General features: G+C 40.8%; 1 protein-coding gene across 6 annotated transcripts in view; it reads right to left on the bottom strand.

Moving 5' to 3' along the window:
• ARHGEF10 (Rho guanine nucleotide exchange factor 10) overlaps window positions 1-15,087 on the bottom strand; it is a 164,303-nt gene that overhangs the window by 148,331 nt on the left and 885 nt on the right. The window contains exon 1 of one of the 6 annotated variants that reach the window (XM_061622896.1): window positions 5,774-5,823. The exons of the other annotated variants lie outside the window; for them this stretch is intronic. The gene's annotated coding sequence lies outside the window, so the exon portion shown is untranslated. Of the gene's footprint in view, window positions 1-5,773; window positions 5,824-15,087 lie in introns of those variants that run through there. 6 annotated transcript variants of the gene reach the window in all.

The raw sequence follows: 15,087 nt of genomic DNA, 5'->3' as shown, positions 1-15,087 counted from the left end.
CACGAATTATAGGAAACAGTGAAAGGGTGTGCACAAGACCCCTGGGAGACATACTGTAAATTAAATCCCTGCTCAGCAAGACTCATTGCCACTTCTTAACTTCAACTCCCTAAATGAATCATCACCACCATTTACTTCAGACTTGTTATAGCAGTGCACCAAAGTAAGAGCATCTCTCTCTCACACACACACCTTTCCACATGAAAAACGCTAAATAATAGTATTTAATATTAGTTGCAGTGAGATGCTTTGGTGGGGGAATATGTCTGACCAAAAATCAGGATGAAAATATAACAAATTTCTGAAGAAAGTTGCTGGGACTCTGACTTGCCTGAAAAATAAAATCATACCTTCCAGCTTGAAAGCCCCATTAGCAGCAACCCATATGGTGCAATGTAGGCAGCTGCTTTATACCGAAGTCAGACCGTCGGTCCATTGAACTCAGTACTGTCTATACAGACTACCAGAAGCTCTCCAGAGTTTCAGGCAGGGGCTTTTAACAGCCCTATCCAGAGATGTTAGGGATTGAACATCTGCATGCAAAGCATGTGCTCTACCACTGGGCTATAGCCCTTCCCCCAAATAGTATGTGCCTTGCCACTACATGTCAGATGCCACCCATCTAATTAGCACATGGATGACAAAGAAAGGCACACTACCTGACAGTTGCCACCAGGTGTTGAGTAAGGGGATGTAGGCACAAGTCATGCTTCTGTTGTTGAGAGACCTCCAGTGGTTTATACTGGCATAGATGCAGGATGCTTGAGTCCTCTGCATAAATGCAACATGGTTGGGTTGTGTCTATATCACTGAACTGCCCCACTCCCAACTCAATGGCAAGCACTTACCAGCCGCACACACTCACTGCACCTTAACCCAGTATGTGCAAAGAATGGGTTGGGCTACTCTGCACCTAAGAGAAAGCGATCTGCACATGTTTTGGCAGATTCACCTCTTGTTTTATTAACAAGAGCTCACAAGTTAAAGTATCACACTTCTACTATAAACCTATAGTTCTATAGTTGCTGCTTGTTCTTTTAGAATCTTTTTACCACTGCAGCTCACTGCCCAATAGTTCCCAATTGTAAACAAGTTGACTGGGCACATCTTCAATTATTTCTCTGAAAGTTCCTTATGGAGAGAAGACAAGAACCCTTCAATATTACTATGCCAAAAAGTTCTTACTGACTTCAGACTATGTGTGCTAAGAATCATATATGCGAATACTATGCAAGAAACAGAGCCTCCCTTTCAAAAGAAACAATGCTGCATAGTGAAGCACCAAATCAGGCCAGTTCACATTATATTTTCCATACAGATACCATTTTCATGAAGGAAAAAAGTACACACCTTGCACATACTCAGTCATACAGAAAAATCTATTTTGGTGAATTTATGTTCACATATTAGAAAGCCACAATGCATTGCTGATTTGCACTACATGTGCATATGACACTACGGATTCATATATGTGTGCTTCATACATAAGTCCAGATTCACAAGCAATGCTAAACCATAGTTAACTTCAATAAGCCAACAACAAACTTTGACTTATTTTCACTAAAACACATAGTTAAGTCATTGGGAAGGATTTGCATGGAACACTAAACCATGATTAATTAACTAAGGTTTATTTACACCATGGTTCATTGTTACACGCAAACCAGGCCTACTTTTCTCTATTCACCAGTGACCATTACCTGGGGAAAAACATTATGTGTGTTCAGAGACCTCAGTTCGCATGCAACAATAAAACTTTGCTGAAGTGTAGGTTCTCATGAACAGCTGTGTTTTACTTTTGCTTCTCAACCACAGATAGATTGTAGCATAATTCAAAGGCTTTGCTTGTGTCTGCATTGACTTATTTCTTTCTTATAGGATATGCTCAGCTGAAATTCATAGTGGAGGTTTTCATTATGTATCTTCAAAGCTGAACACAATGAAGATAAAGAACCACTTGTTCAATATTGCAAGGGTATGCAGAGGCCTCTCTGGAAAAGCAGGCAATGTGTTCCAACTGCATGAATTTTTGCAATACTCTTACAAATCCCAAGACTTCAACAATAGTATGGAGAGAAAGCCTTACTACAGGGGCACAATCCCACTATTCTTACTCCCCTTCCCCCTTTTATATTTACTTGGGTATACATTTCATCATGGGATAGGAAAAAAGTGCTCAGTCACCAATCAGTTTTTAAATACTCATAAAATGGCAGAATAGCATGTGTTTTGATACTTACCTGGCAAACACCTTGCAACTGTTCTTACAACTTTTCTACACATGCAAGGTATCAGCACGGAGATGGCATATTTAAATACCTCACCACAGGGGGCGGGAAAACTTGTTGCACATAGAAAACTGCAATGTTAGGGAAAAGGGTTCTAAGCCAGTCTTTTATCCAACATTCCAGTGCTATATATAGGGAACTTGTCTCTTAGCAGATATAATTCATAACCAAAGGTTTTGGATTATACTCCTAAATAGCACTTTGGCTCCATTTAACTGCAAACCATTATACTTTGTTATAGTCATCTGTTCACATGCATGCTTGTTAAGGAAATATATGTATTTCAAGATAGGAAGTATGATTTAAATGGGTCATTTGATGATAATCTGCTCTGCATTCATTTTGAGCTTCTCACTTTTAGACCTCAGTATCCTCTATCTTTTTATCTTCAATATTTTCACAGTCTCTTTCTTGCTCTTCGACATCATCATGAGCATATTTCCTGGGGAGTAAGAGCCACTTATCTCTGTAGCAATGTAAATATGTTTAAGATCATACTGCTAAATTCTTCAGATTCTGTTCTACTTGCTAATCCTCAAATCTTGTCACTTGCTTGTCTACATTCTTTTTATCTGGCTTGTTGCAACTGTGGTGATTCATTAGATCTCTCAGTCTTCTCCATACATCAGGTCTCCAGGTCATCTCCCTTCATTAAGGCTGCAATCCTATCCACACTTCGGGTGCAATCCAACTCTCATTCATGCTGCGCTGAGGGGAGTTGCATGTGGTGGAGCTTCAGCTGAGCTGGCTGGGTTCTGTCTCAGCCAGGCTACACCAGTGTAAGTCCCTCAGCCGACTCAGCCAAGACAGGCACAAGTGGAGTTGGCCTAAGCTGGCATAAGGCCCCTCAAAATGGAGAATTAGGGGAGAGGCTGAGGTGAAGGGACTTGGGCCACATACAACCCATGTTCAGAGCACTCCTGCAGGTCCCAATCCAGACAAAAGTTATGCCAGGTAAAGGGTCAAGCTAAGAATATAATTGCAGCAGAAGTCAATGGAGAGTGCTTACTCCCCAGTTGGAGATTTGGAACAGCAGGCTTTTACTTTCTGGTCCCTGCATGCAGCTCCCAGCTGAGCTGGCATTCACCCAACCCAGTGGCTTCTCAATGGCAACTGGATGCAGTGGAACTTTATGCCAGCTTCTGTTGCTCCAGCACAACTTACACCAGCTTCTGAGTTGGATTGCTCTGTAAGTGTACCTAAAACTATACATACATCTTTTTCCTCTGCTTTCCACTGTGTACCTTGCAAGTAGAAATTTCTGTGGCATCTGATTTTTCTTTCACCAGTCTCAGCTTTCTAGTGTTCCTACTTCCACGGCCCAACACAAGCACCATTTTCAATTACTTCAAAAGTCTTCCATTCCATCTCCCTACCCTTGTTTTACAAAGGCTCCTTCTGCTGCTCAAGGTGCCTAGGGACTAAAAGGGTGGGATATTGTTTGCTGGGGCCCAGATCCAGTTTTGGAGATGCATTATTTTTGCTGTTACGTTCTTGTATTTTTCTTGTTAGATCTTTTTATAAATTATTAATGGATTGTTTCATTTTATTGTATAATTTATTAAAATGAGATATTTCTATTAGCTTATTGATATATGACTATTTACATTTTGTTATGTCTGCTACTTGGTCAACAATTTTACGTAAATGTTTTGATGTTGTCAGCCATTCTGAGCATGATTTACAATAGAAGTGTCACTATTTTAATACTTATAAAGTAAAAGCAGGGATGTTGCATTTTTGCTATTATACAATGCCTAGTGCAGTTTTAAACAACCGTGTGTGTGTGTGTGTGTGTGTGTGTGTAAATTACATGACCGCTTCAACTACATTTTGAATGTTCTCCACTGCACCCACTTCATTTGTGTAAAATAGTCCAAGAACAAGAACTGAGTTAAGGACAAGAAACTACAAGCTTTCGATAAAGAAGCAAACAGAAGAGCCATCCAGGAAAATTAGTATTATTTTGTCCAATACTGAAAAGTAATCAATACTCATGTAAAAAAATTGCAATGAAGCAGACCTGTATGACCTCCTTTAATATTAAAAACAGTGAAAGTACACTACTCATTCTAATCTAATCTAAACGTAAGCAAACTGTTACCACCTCCTTATAATTGACATACTAACAGAAGTTTCTAATACTATATTATAGATTGTTATATATTTGCTTAGGTTTTCCCATTTATTACAAAATGTTCACAAAAACAAATGATAATCATTCGACACCTCTGGAAAAAATAGTTCAAAGGCTCTTTATACTGCAATTTAATATATTCCTATCAAAATTAAGAAACAGATAGCAGAGGACCTTAAAATTGAAAGTCACCATAATATTCAAATATTTGCTTCAATGAGAAACATAAACTTTGTACAATATAACAAGCAGCATAAACTTTGTACAATGTAACGAATAACTGAAAGATTTTACTAAACATAGGATGTCTGTTCATGACTACACAAGGAGGACAATGTTGCTTGTAAGGATTAACTGGTCACTGATATGTATCACATTACATTTTAGTCATTCATCAGAGTAGCTAACTTCTAAGTATGAATCAATGCTGTCAGAACTACTCACTGTTTCCCAAAGCCTTTTTACTGATGCCATGAAGGATAAAATATTAATCTAATGTGCAGACATTTCTATGGTTGTATACTCCAGTGCCACATCATTTACATATGTTACTTCTATAAAGGCAAGTATTTCTTACAAAATCCCCAAGAATAATTTGGGTGACTAAGGCTGTCATCCTATACCAACAGATCTGAAAATAAGTCCAATTGAACTCAACGGGGATTACTTTAGAGTTGGCATGTATAGGATTGCACTATAAGGCATGCTACAACCCACATAATGGCTTAAGTTCACTTTGTTTTAAATCAGCTCATATTTTTTTAAAAAATGGGTAAACCTACAGTTGTTGACATGTACATTCAATTTAATACTCTCCAGCATTAGGAAGCATTTAGACATGACACAACAAGCATGAGCAATGTAAACTTTTTTTGGGTCATGTATGAAAATGATTTAATGGAATCTCAGTAGCCTGGTTTAGACATAATGCTAAACCATCTTTCATCATGCTGGTGTCTTCCAAACATTTTGGACTATGACTCCCATCAGCACCAGGTAGCATGACCGCATTGGCTGGGACTGATGGGCATTGTACTCCAAAACATCTGGAGATCATGAGCATGGTAAAGCCAGTTCTAACCATAGTTTTCTGCACAAGCCTTATGCTTGTGTCCTCCCACACTTCCTCTTCTCCTTTGGATTGACTCTTGGGAGGAATCAGAAGCACTCACTTCAGTTTTTATTTAATTATTTATTATTAAATTTTTATCCCACTCTTCATCCAAAAGAGAGCCCAGGTTTTCAACTAACCGTGGCTTGTTAAGTGTAGACTAGGACAAACTGTGGTTAGCATTAACTACAATTTAAGAAAACAAGCCAACTTCAAACTGTGCTTAAACGATCCTACCTTATTTCCCTAAACCGGGGAAAGAGAACCTGGACTTTCCAATCATATCTAAAAAAAAAAAGCTTCATTAATAAATGTGATTTTCCTGTCATATATACATATGATATAACAGCTTACTGCAACTTAATACATATTTTGTATCAAAAGTAAAATTCAGTGAGTTCAATGAGACTTATATTTGGGTAGGTGTGCATAGGATTGCAGTCTAAGTCTACATTTAAACCTACAACTTGTACATTTAATAATGATTGCCCTTAGCATTTTAGATCAGGAGTGGTGAAGCTGTGGCCTTCCAGATGATCATTTTAACTCTGCCCAGCTAATATTTAAGCCTTGAATTTCACTGAGATAACATATTTTATACCTCGACTTCAGCAAAGCGTTTGACAAAGTGCCCCATGATATTCTAATTAGCAAGCTAGCTAAATGTCGGCTGGATGGAACAAATATCAGGTGGATCCATAGTTGGCTCCAGAATCATACTCAAAGACTGCTTATCAATGGTTCCTTCTCAAACTGGGTGGAAGTAATGAGTGGGGTACCACAGGGCTCAGTCCTGGGCCCAGTGCTCTTCAACATTTTTATTGAAAACTTGGATGAGGAGGTACAGAGCATGCTTATCAAATTTGCAGATGATACAAAATTGGGGGACATAGCTAATACTGTGGAAGACAGAAACAAAATTCAAAGGGACCTTGATAGGCTGGAGCATTGGGCTGAAAACAACAGAATGAAATTCAACAGGGATAAATGCAAAGTTCTACACTTAAGAAAAAGAAACCAAATGCACAGTTATAAGATGGGGGATACTTGGCTCAGCAATATGACATGTGAGAAGGATCTTGGAATTGTCGTTGATCACAAACTGAATATGAGCCAACAGTGTGATGTGGCTGCAAAAAAGGCAAATCCTATTTTAGGCTGCATTAACAGAAATATAGTTTCCAAATCACGTGAAGTACTAGTTCCCCTCTATTCAGCACTGGTAAGCCCTCATCTTGAATACTGCATCCAGTTCTGGTCTCCGCACTTTAGGAAGGATGCAGACAAACTGGAACGGGTTCAGAGGAGGGCAACAAAGATGATCAGGGGACTGGAAACAAAGCCCTATAAGAAGAGACTGAAAGAACTGGGCATGTTTAGCATGGAGAAGAGAACACTGAGGGGAGATGTGATAGCACTCTTCAAGTATGTGAAAGGTTGTCACACAGAGGAAGGCCGGGATCTCTTCTCAGTCATCCCAGAGTGCAGAACACGGAATAATGGGCTCAAGTTGCAGGAAGCCAGATTTCGACAGGACATCAGGAAAAACGTCCTAACTGTTAGAGCCATACAACAATGGAATCAATTACCTAGAGAGGTAGTGGGCTCTCCAACGCTGGAGGCATTCAAGAGGCAGCTGGACAGCCATCTATCGGGAATGCTTTGATTTGGATTCCTGCATTGCGCAGGGGGTTGGACTTGATGGCCTTATAGGTCCCTTCCAACTCTACTATTCTATGATTTTATCTCAATGCAAAGGCTACTTTTCTTTTCAGATGCTGTTAGCCAACCTGGTGCTCTCCAGATATTGCTCAACTCCAAATCCCATGAACCTCAGCTAGCATGGCAAATGGTCAAATATGATGGGATTTGTTCCCAGACATCTGGAGGGCACCAAATTGGGGAAGGACATCCCTAAACCACAGTTAAGATTAACTATAGTTTTGCACATAACAAATCACAATTAATTGAAAATGGAAGCAAAAACTCCTGATCATCTCCTTGCATCTGTGCTATGGCATGTGTGTGTGTAGCTAACTAGCTCACAAGCCCAAAACTGGATCACAATATGCTAAACAATTGTTTGGCATTAAATCCTAATGTAGCCAATGTATCTGAAACATTGTTTTATAGTTGAATTATGATACCAGTAGGCAGGATAAATACTGTGGACAGTAGAGCACTTTTTTAAAAATATAAATGGTTATACCATGTTGATAGAAACAACTAGATCACCCTTGTGAAAGAACTGTCTCCTGGAGGAAACCCTGAACAGCTTTTTCTTTTTTCAAATTGACTTTGAACAAGTGTTATGAGTTCATTTCCTCAAGGCATTTGCATCAAGATTTCAAACTGAATGGTTGAGTAATTAAAACAGGGCTGTCGAGTCAGCACGCCAGACCTTCGACTCCGACTCCTCTATTTTTCTACTGTCCAACTCCGACTCCTTCATAAATGGCAAATGTATATTAACTAGTAATAACACATTTACTGTAGTAAAATGGTAGCACAAGGCATTTCATCACCACCACGTGAATCCAGAGCTTGGAAAAGTTACTTTTTTGAACTACAACTCCCACGAGCCCAATCCCTGGGGCTGATGGGAGTTGTAGTTTTAAAAAGTAACTTTTCCAAGCTCTGGATTCATGTGGTGGTGATGAAATGCCTTGTGCTACCATTTTACTACAGTAAATTTGTTATTACTAGTTAATATACATTTGCCATTTATGAAGGAGTTGGAGTCGGAGTCAGTACATTTCTACTGACTCCGACTCTGACTCCACAGCCCTGAATTAAAACATCCTTTTCTGTTGTTAAGCTAGCAGAGACTTTAAGAAAAGAATTTAAATCTTTAAGTGTCTGGTAATCAATTAGTGAGTCAAGGATTAATGGGTCAACATTAGGAAAATGTTGACTCCAAAGAGATTATTCCTCATGTGTCGCTTTTACTTTTTACTTTTATATCCCTCTAGGATGCACACCTTAATGTGGTGAGGGGGGTTGACTGTTTAGAAGAAGCTGAGAGCAATGTCGTCAGGAGTCTAGACCAAGAGGCTAGACTCCTAGAAGGCGCACCCAAGGTGGAATGGTCAAAGCTAAGACACCAGACTAGGATGCATCCAAACTCAGAGGAAGGCAATGGTAAACTACCTGTGAATACCTCTTACCATTAAACCCTATGAATAGACTATCCAAAATGCAACACCAGATAGTACTGGAAGATGAGTCCCCCAGGTCAGAAGGCACTCACAGACCTACTGGGGAAGAACAATGGACAAGTACGAATAGCGCTGTGTCTAATGGTGCAATTAGATCAAAGCCGAAAGGAAGCCCAGCGGCTGATACACACAATGCAAAAGGAGAGTCCGGAGTTATATGACGTACACAATAGGAACATGGAATGTGAAAAGCATGAACCAGCGAAAGTTAGAAATTGTCAAGCAAGAAATGGAACACATCAACATTACAATACTTGGTGTGAGTGAATTAAATTGGACAGGAATAGGACATTTTCAATTAGGCAACTGTAAAATATTTTATGCAGGAAATGAGAAATTAAGAAGAAATGGGCTTGCTTTCATAGTGAGGTGATGTAGCATGTAGCAAAAGCAATTAGGAGCTACAATGCAAGGTCTGAGAGAGTTACATCAATAAGATTTAACTGGAAGCTTATTAACATAACCATCATCCAAGTCTATGCTCCAACGCCAAATGCAGAAAAAGAGGAATTGGAAAGATTTTATGCAAAAGTTCAGGAAGAAATTGATCACACACCAAAACAAGATGTGCTGATAATTATGGGGGAATGGAATGCAAATGTAGGGAACAGAGAAGAACTAGGAATTGTGGGGATATGGGGCTTAGGAGATAGAAATGAAGCAGGAGAAAGACTTATTGGATTCTGTGAAGCCAATAATTTGTTTCCTGCAAACACATTTTTTGAGCAACCGAAAAGACAACTGTATATGTGGACATCACCAAGTTGTCAATATAGGAATCAAATTGATTATACAATTGGTAGCAGAAGATGAAGTTCCATACTTTCTGCAAAAACAAGACCAGGAGTAGACTGTGGTACAGATTATGAACTGGTAATATTGAAAATCAGAGTAAAGCTAAAGAAGAAGAACAAAGCAATCATAATGCCAAAGTACAATTTAAACAACATCGCAGAAGAATATAAAGATCAAATAAGGAACAGGTTTGAGGCTTTAAACTTAGTTGGCAGAGAACCAGAAGAACTATGGATTGAAGTCAGAGACATTATCAGGCAAGAATGCAAAAAGACAATACCTCTAGTTAAAAAGAGAGACAGACTTCAACGGATGACTGAAGAAACTATTAAAAGGGCTAAAGAGAGAAGGAAAGCAAAAGCAAAAGGAGACAGGAACAATTAGAACCCTAAATGCAACAATACAGCGACTAGTATGGAGGGACAAAGAGAACTATTACAATAGTTATTGTATAGAAATAGAAGAGGACAACAAAAAGGGTAGAACAAGAGCCCTATTCCAAAAGATTAGAGAAATGAAAGGGAAATTTAAACTAAGAGTAGGGATGTTGAATAATCAACAGGGGAACACACTGACTGACCGAGATTAAATAAAAGGAAGATGGAAGCAATACACTGAAGTACTATGCAGGCTTAAAATCCATTGAAAGAGGCATTACTTCTGCAAGCTGGTTTCTACCCTATTTCAGCAGCTAAAAAGAAGTGACATACTCAGATGAGCAATGTAACACCAGGGCCATAGACTCACATATCATAACTTCACTCTGATTAAAATAAAAAATCACAACTTTGCTGTTATACTGTTCATGCAAGTAGATTTTAAGGCAAACCAGCTACCAACATATCATTGAAATCAACTGAGTAAGAACACCTAGGATTAAGCTGCTGGCATCTCACCTTTCAATACATTATGAAGCATAACAGATGTTACCCCATCAAAAAGCATTCTATTGGGCAAAGAGTTCTGACGTGCCTAGTCTTCATTCAGCAAAGAACAAACCACAAATGGCTCTGTCACAAGGAGTTTCAAATTTAGAAAAACACTGGGGGGGGTATGAATATATTTATTTTGTCTATAGGGTAAGCAAAACAGAAAGAATTACATGTTGAGGGAAAGACAGATTGAGACTATGCCATTGTATATATTTTGTTTAACCTTCAATTTTAAAATATACCCCAGACTCCAGGTAAGAAGGCTCAATTTGATAAAACCTCAGATCCATATATACATCAGAAGGCACCTGTCTGCAAGCCACTTAACAATTTGTATCAACAAACCATCCACTTGGAATAAGAAAGATAATTATTAGCTAGAACTGCTGCCTCAGGGCTTCAGTAACACATTTCTATAGAAAGGACCAGTTCAGCAGATGCTTCTGGTAATCCTGATATGGCATATTAGTACAATTCAGGGAAACGTGGCAAGTTAATGAAACAGGCCCAATGAATGAAAGAAAGAGATGACCCATTTTTTTCATGCAATGAGAATCTTCTTGTGCAGACTCTGCAGTTTATGCTGGACACAGGTGAGAGTGACTGGAGGAAATTAATTAACTTGCTTTATTTTATAATATTTGCAGCATACTTTTTAAGAATAACAACTCTCTGAAAATATTTTTCTCATAAAATATTAAAATTCAACATTTACAAAGTTATCCAACCACTAATTTGATGTCAGTAGTACATATTTCAGGATGCTACAGCCACCATCTTTCCTGTGGACATACTATTTTATTTATTTTCATTTCTAGACCGCCCATAGCTAATAGCTCTCTGGGCGGTGTACAAAACGAGATTAAAATACAATATAGAATAAAATCAATAACAAAGGAACACATTAAACTAAAAACATAAACATAAAGCATTAAACATTAAAATGCCTGGGAGTATAGCCAGGTCTTAACTTGGCGCCTAAAAGAAAGAACCGTAGGCGCCAGGCGTATTTCCTCCGGTAAGCTGTTCCATAATTCGGGGGCCACCACAGAAAAGGCCCTAGATCTAGTAACAGTCCTCCGGGCATCCTGGTGAGTTGGTACCCGGAGGAGGGCCTTAGATACTGAACGAAGTGAACGGGTAGGTTCATAGCGGGAGAGGCGTTCCACAAGGTATTGCGGTCCCACACTGTGTAAGGCTTTATAGGTCAACACCAGCACCTTGAATCTAGCTCGGAAACAAATAGGTAGCCAGTGCAAGCGAGCCAGGACAGGTGTTATATGCGCAGACCGATTGGTCCTCGTCAACAGCCTGGCTGCCGCATTTTGCACTAGCTGAAGTTTCCAAACAGTCTTCAAGGGCAGCCCTACGTAGAGCGCGTTACAGTAATCCAGTCTAGAAGTTACCAGAGCGTGAACAACCGAGGCGAGATCATCACTGTCCAGATAGGGGCGTAGTTGGGCTACTAAGCGCAGGTGGTAAAACGCATTCTGTGCCACCGAGGCCACTTGAGCCTCGAGCGACAAGGAAGGGTCAAAAAGGACCCCCAAACTACGAACCTGTTCCTTCAAGGGGAGTGTAACCCCATCTAGAACAGGATAAGCATCCACCATCTGAGCAGGGAAAGAGCTCACCAACAGTGTCTCAGTCTTGTCTGGATTGAGTTTCAGTTTATTAGCTCTCATCCAGTCCATTATCGCGGTCAGGCAACGGTTCAGCACATCAACAGTCTCACCTGTGGAAGGTGAAAAGGAGAAGTAGAGCTGCGTGTCATCAGCGTACTGATGGCAACGCACTCCAAAACTCCTGATGACCGCACCCAGAGGCTGCATGTAGATGTTGAAAAGCATGGGGGACAAAACCGACCCCTGAGGGACTCCACAATGGAGAGTCCAGGGTGTCGAGCAATGTTCCCCAAGCACTACCTTCTGGCGACGATCCGCTAAGTAGGAGCAGAGCCACTGCCAAGCAGTGCCCCCAACTCCCAACTCCGCGAGCCTCCCCAGAAGGATACCATGGTCGATGGTATCAAACGCCGCTGAGAGATCAAGGAGAATCAACAGAGTCACACTCCCCCTGTCCCTCTCCCGACAAAGGTCATCATACAGGGCGACCAAGGCTGTTTCAGTGCCAAAACCAGACCTAAAACCAGATTGAAACGGATCCAGATAAGACGTGGTCGCCCGCACCATTCCAAGCACCTTGTCCACTTCCTCGAGCTGCACCAACTGAAATTCATCCAATAATAAAGGACAAGACCGCGCTCTGGACACTTCAATGGATTCATCTGTCATAACATCAGAGTCTAAGTCCCGACGGATGCATGCAATCTTATCCTGGAAGTGCTCCGCAAGTTTGTTGCAGCAGGCTTCCGATGTTTCCTTAGTATCATGAGAGCCAGAATGTAGAAGCCCTCGTACCACCCTAAAAAGCTCCGCTGGGCGGCAAAGGGATGATCTAATGATGGTAGCAAAATAAGACTTTTTTGCCGCCCTAACCGCTTTTATGTACAACTTAGTGGAAGCACTTACCAAGGAATGATTACATCCGTCAGGAGTTCGCCTCCGCCTGCACTCTAGCCTCCTTCTCTCTTGCTTCATCACTCTCAGCTCCGGGGTATACCACGGTGCTGTATGAGTTCGGCACTGAAGGGGGCGCGCGGGAGCGATCATGTCAATGGCCCGGGTCATCTCCGTATTCCACAGATCAACCATGGCCTCGACAGGAGCACCAGTGCTATCAGCCGGAAAAACTCCCAGAGCCCTCTGGAAAGCTTCAGGATCCATAAGCCTCCGGGAGCGGACCAACTTAATAGGTCTCCCACCTCTGCAGAGGGAAAGGGCTGTCGTGAGTCTAAAACTCAGCAAGCGATGATCTGTCCATGACAATGGAGTAGATGAAAAATACCCCACCTTCAGATCACTATCTCCATGACCAGTGGCGAAGATCAGATCAAGAGTATGTCCTGATACATGTGTCGGGCCAGTAACAATTTGAGACAGCCCCATGGTTGTCATGGAGGCCATGAAGTCCTGAACCGCCCCGAGCAAGACAGCCTCGGCATGGATGTTGAAATCCCCCAGTACCACGAGTCTGGGGGACCCCAACAACACCTCCGAGACTATCTCTGTCAGCTCAGCTAGGGAAGCTGTTGGGCAGCAAGGTGGGCGGTACACCAACAGTATTCCCAGTCTGTCTCCTTGGCCCAGCACAAGATGAAGACATTCCAGACCAGTCGCCGTCTGGACAGGGTGCTTGGTGAGGGAGAAAGAACTCCTATAGACCACAGCAACCCCACCTCCCCGGCCCTCAGATCTACCACAGTGCTGCACCGAGTACCCGGGTGGGCAAAGCTGGGAGAGAGCAACTCCTCCCTGCTCGCCCACCCAGGTTTCGGTAATACACGCAAGATCGGCCCCTTTCTCCACGATCAAATCGTGGATAAGGGGTTTTTTATTAGCAACCGATCTCGCATTTAAGAGCAGCACCTGGAGATCTGATGGCTGGCTGACAGTACAACCAACAATCCGGTGGATATGAGGAGAACCGGAACAAGGCACAGACACAACTTGTCTGGGACGAGTTCCCCTTACCTGGCACGTTCTCCTCCCAACACCATACCTCCCATTACCTGTCACTACGTTAATTGGGCCCCCCGAAAATCCCCTTACTAGGGCCGGAGTATGTTCTCCCAGGCACATCTTAAAATGAATCTAATGTGACAAACACTAAAAATAACGAACAACACAAATACTCACACACATCCACTCAATCTCATTCACACAACAACCAACAGACGAACAGCAATAATTAAATACAACCAAAAAACAACTATAAGGCTGCTTTCCAATAAGGTGTGTGTCAACTCCATCCTATACAAGTCAGCTTACTCCCAACCATGTGCCACTTTGTTAAATGTGACTTATTTCTAAATACACACGCTGTAAGTTGTATGTATAGCTTGATTTTACTGAGACGTGTGCACTTAAACCACAATCCAGCATAGATAGGCACACAAGCCCACCGATTTCAGTGGATTTCAGAACACCTAACTCTGGGTTGAATTGTAGCCAAAGAGAAGTATGCTTGAAACTAAAATCCACATCATTTAATGCAAAATGTCTCATAAAGCTACCAAATTAAACATTTTCTCCAATGGTCTTTTAAAAAAGTTATTTTATTGTGCTTGTATCAGTTTACATAAACAGCAATGTTAAAACACTATAAATCATCCACCATAAATCAAATCGTATGTTTTAAAGTAAATATTTCTAATGTATGCCTTATAACTTTCCTTTTTGAATAATATAGATACCTTAAATACTTATAAATATAATAAATATCCAGCATTTCATTTTCTGATATCTTCAACATTTTATAAAATATTGGGAATAGTTAAATATTTTATTAAACTAAAGAGACATAAGGGGAAATGGACAAGATCCTAATTTACCAACAGCTTTTTATAGCAGCATATAGTCTACTCCAGTGTGCACTGTATTCCCAACTCTTTCTCCATATATTACACAGTTGGATTCCATTTAATACTTCAAACAAATAAACCCAAAATTAAGCATTGATATCTTTTTAAAAGTCAGGTCACTTA

This window comes from Rhineura floridana, chromosome 4 (genome assembly GCF_030035675.1).
Source record: "Rhineura floridana isolate rRhiFlo1 chromosome 4, rRhiFlo1.hap2, whole genome shotgun sequence".
NCBI lineage: Eukaryota > Metazoa > Chordata > Lepidosauria > Squamata > Rhineuridae > Rhineura > Rhineura floridana.
Note: the sequence above shows the minus strand (reverse complement) of the source record. Positions and strands in the feature narration are given on the sequence as shown.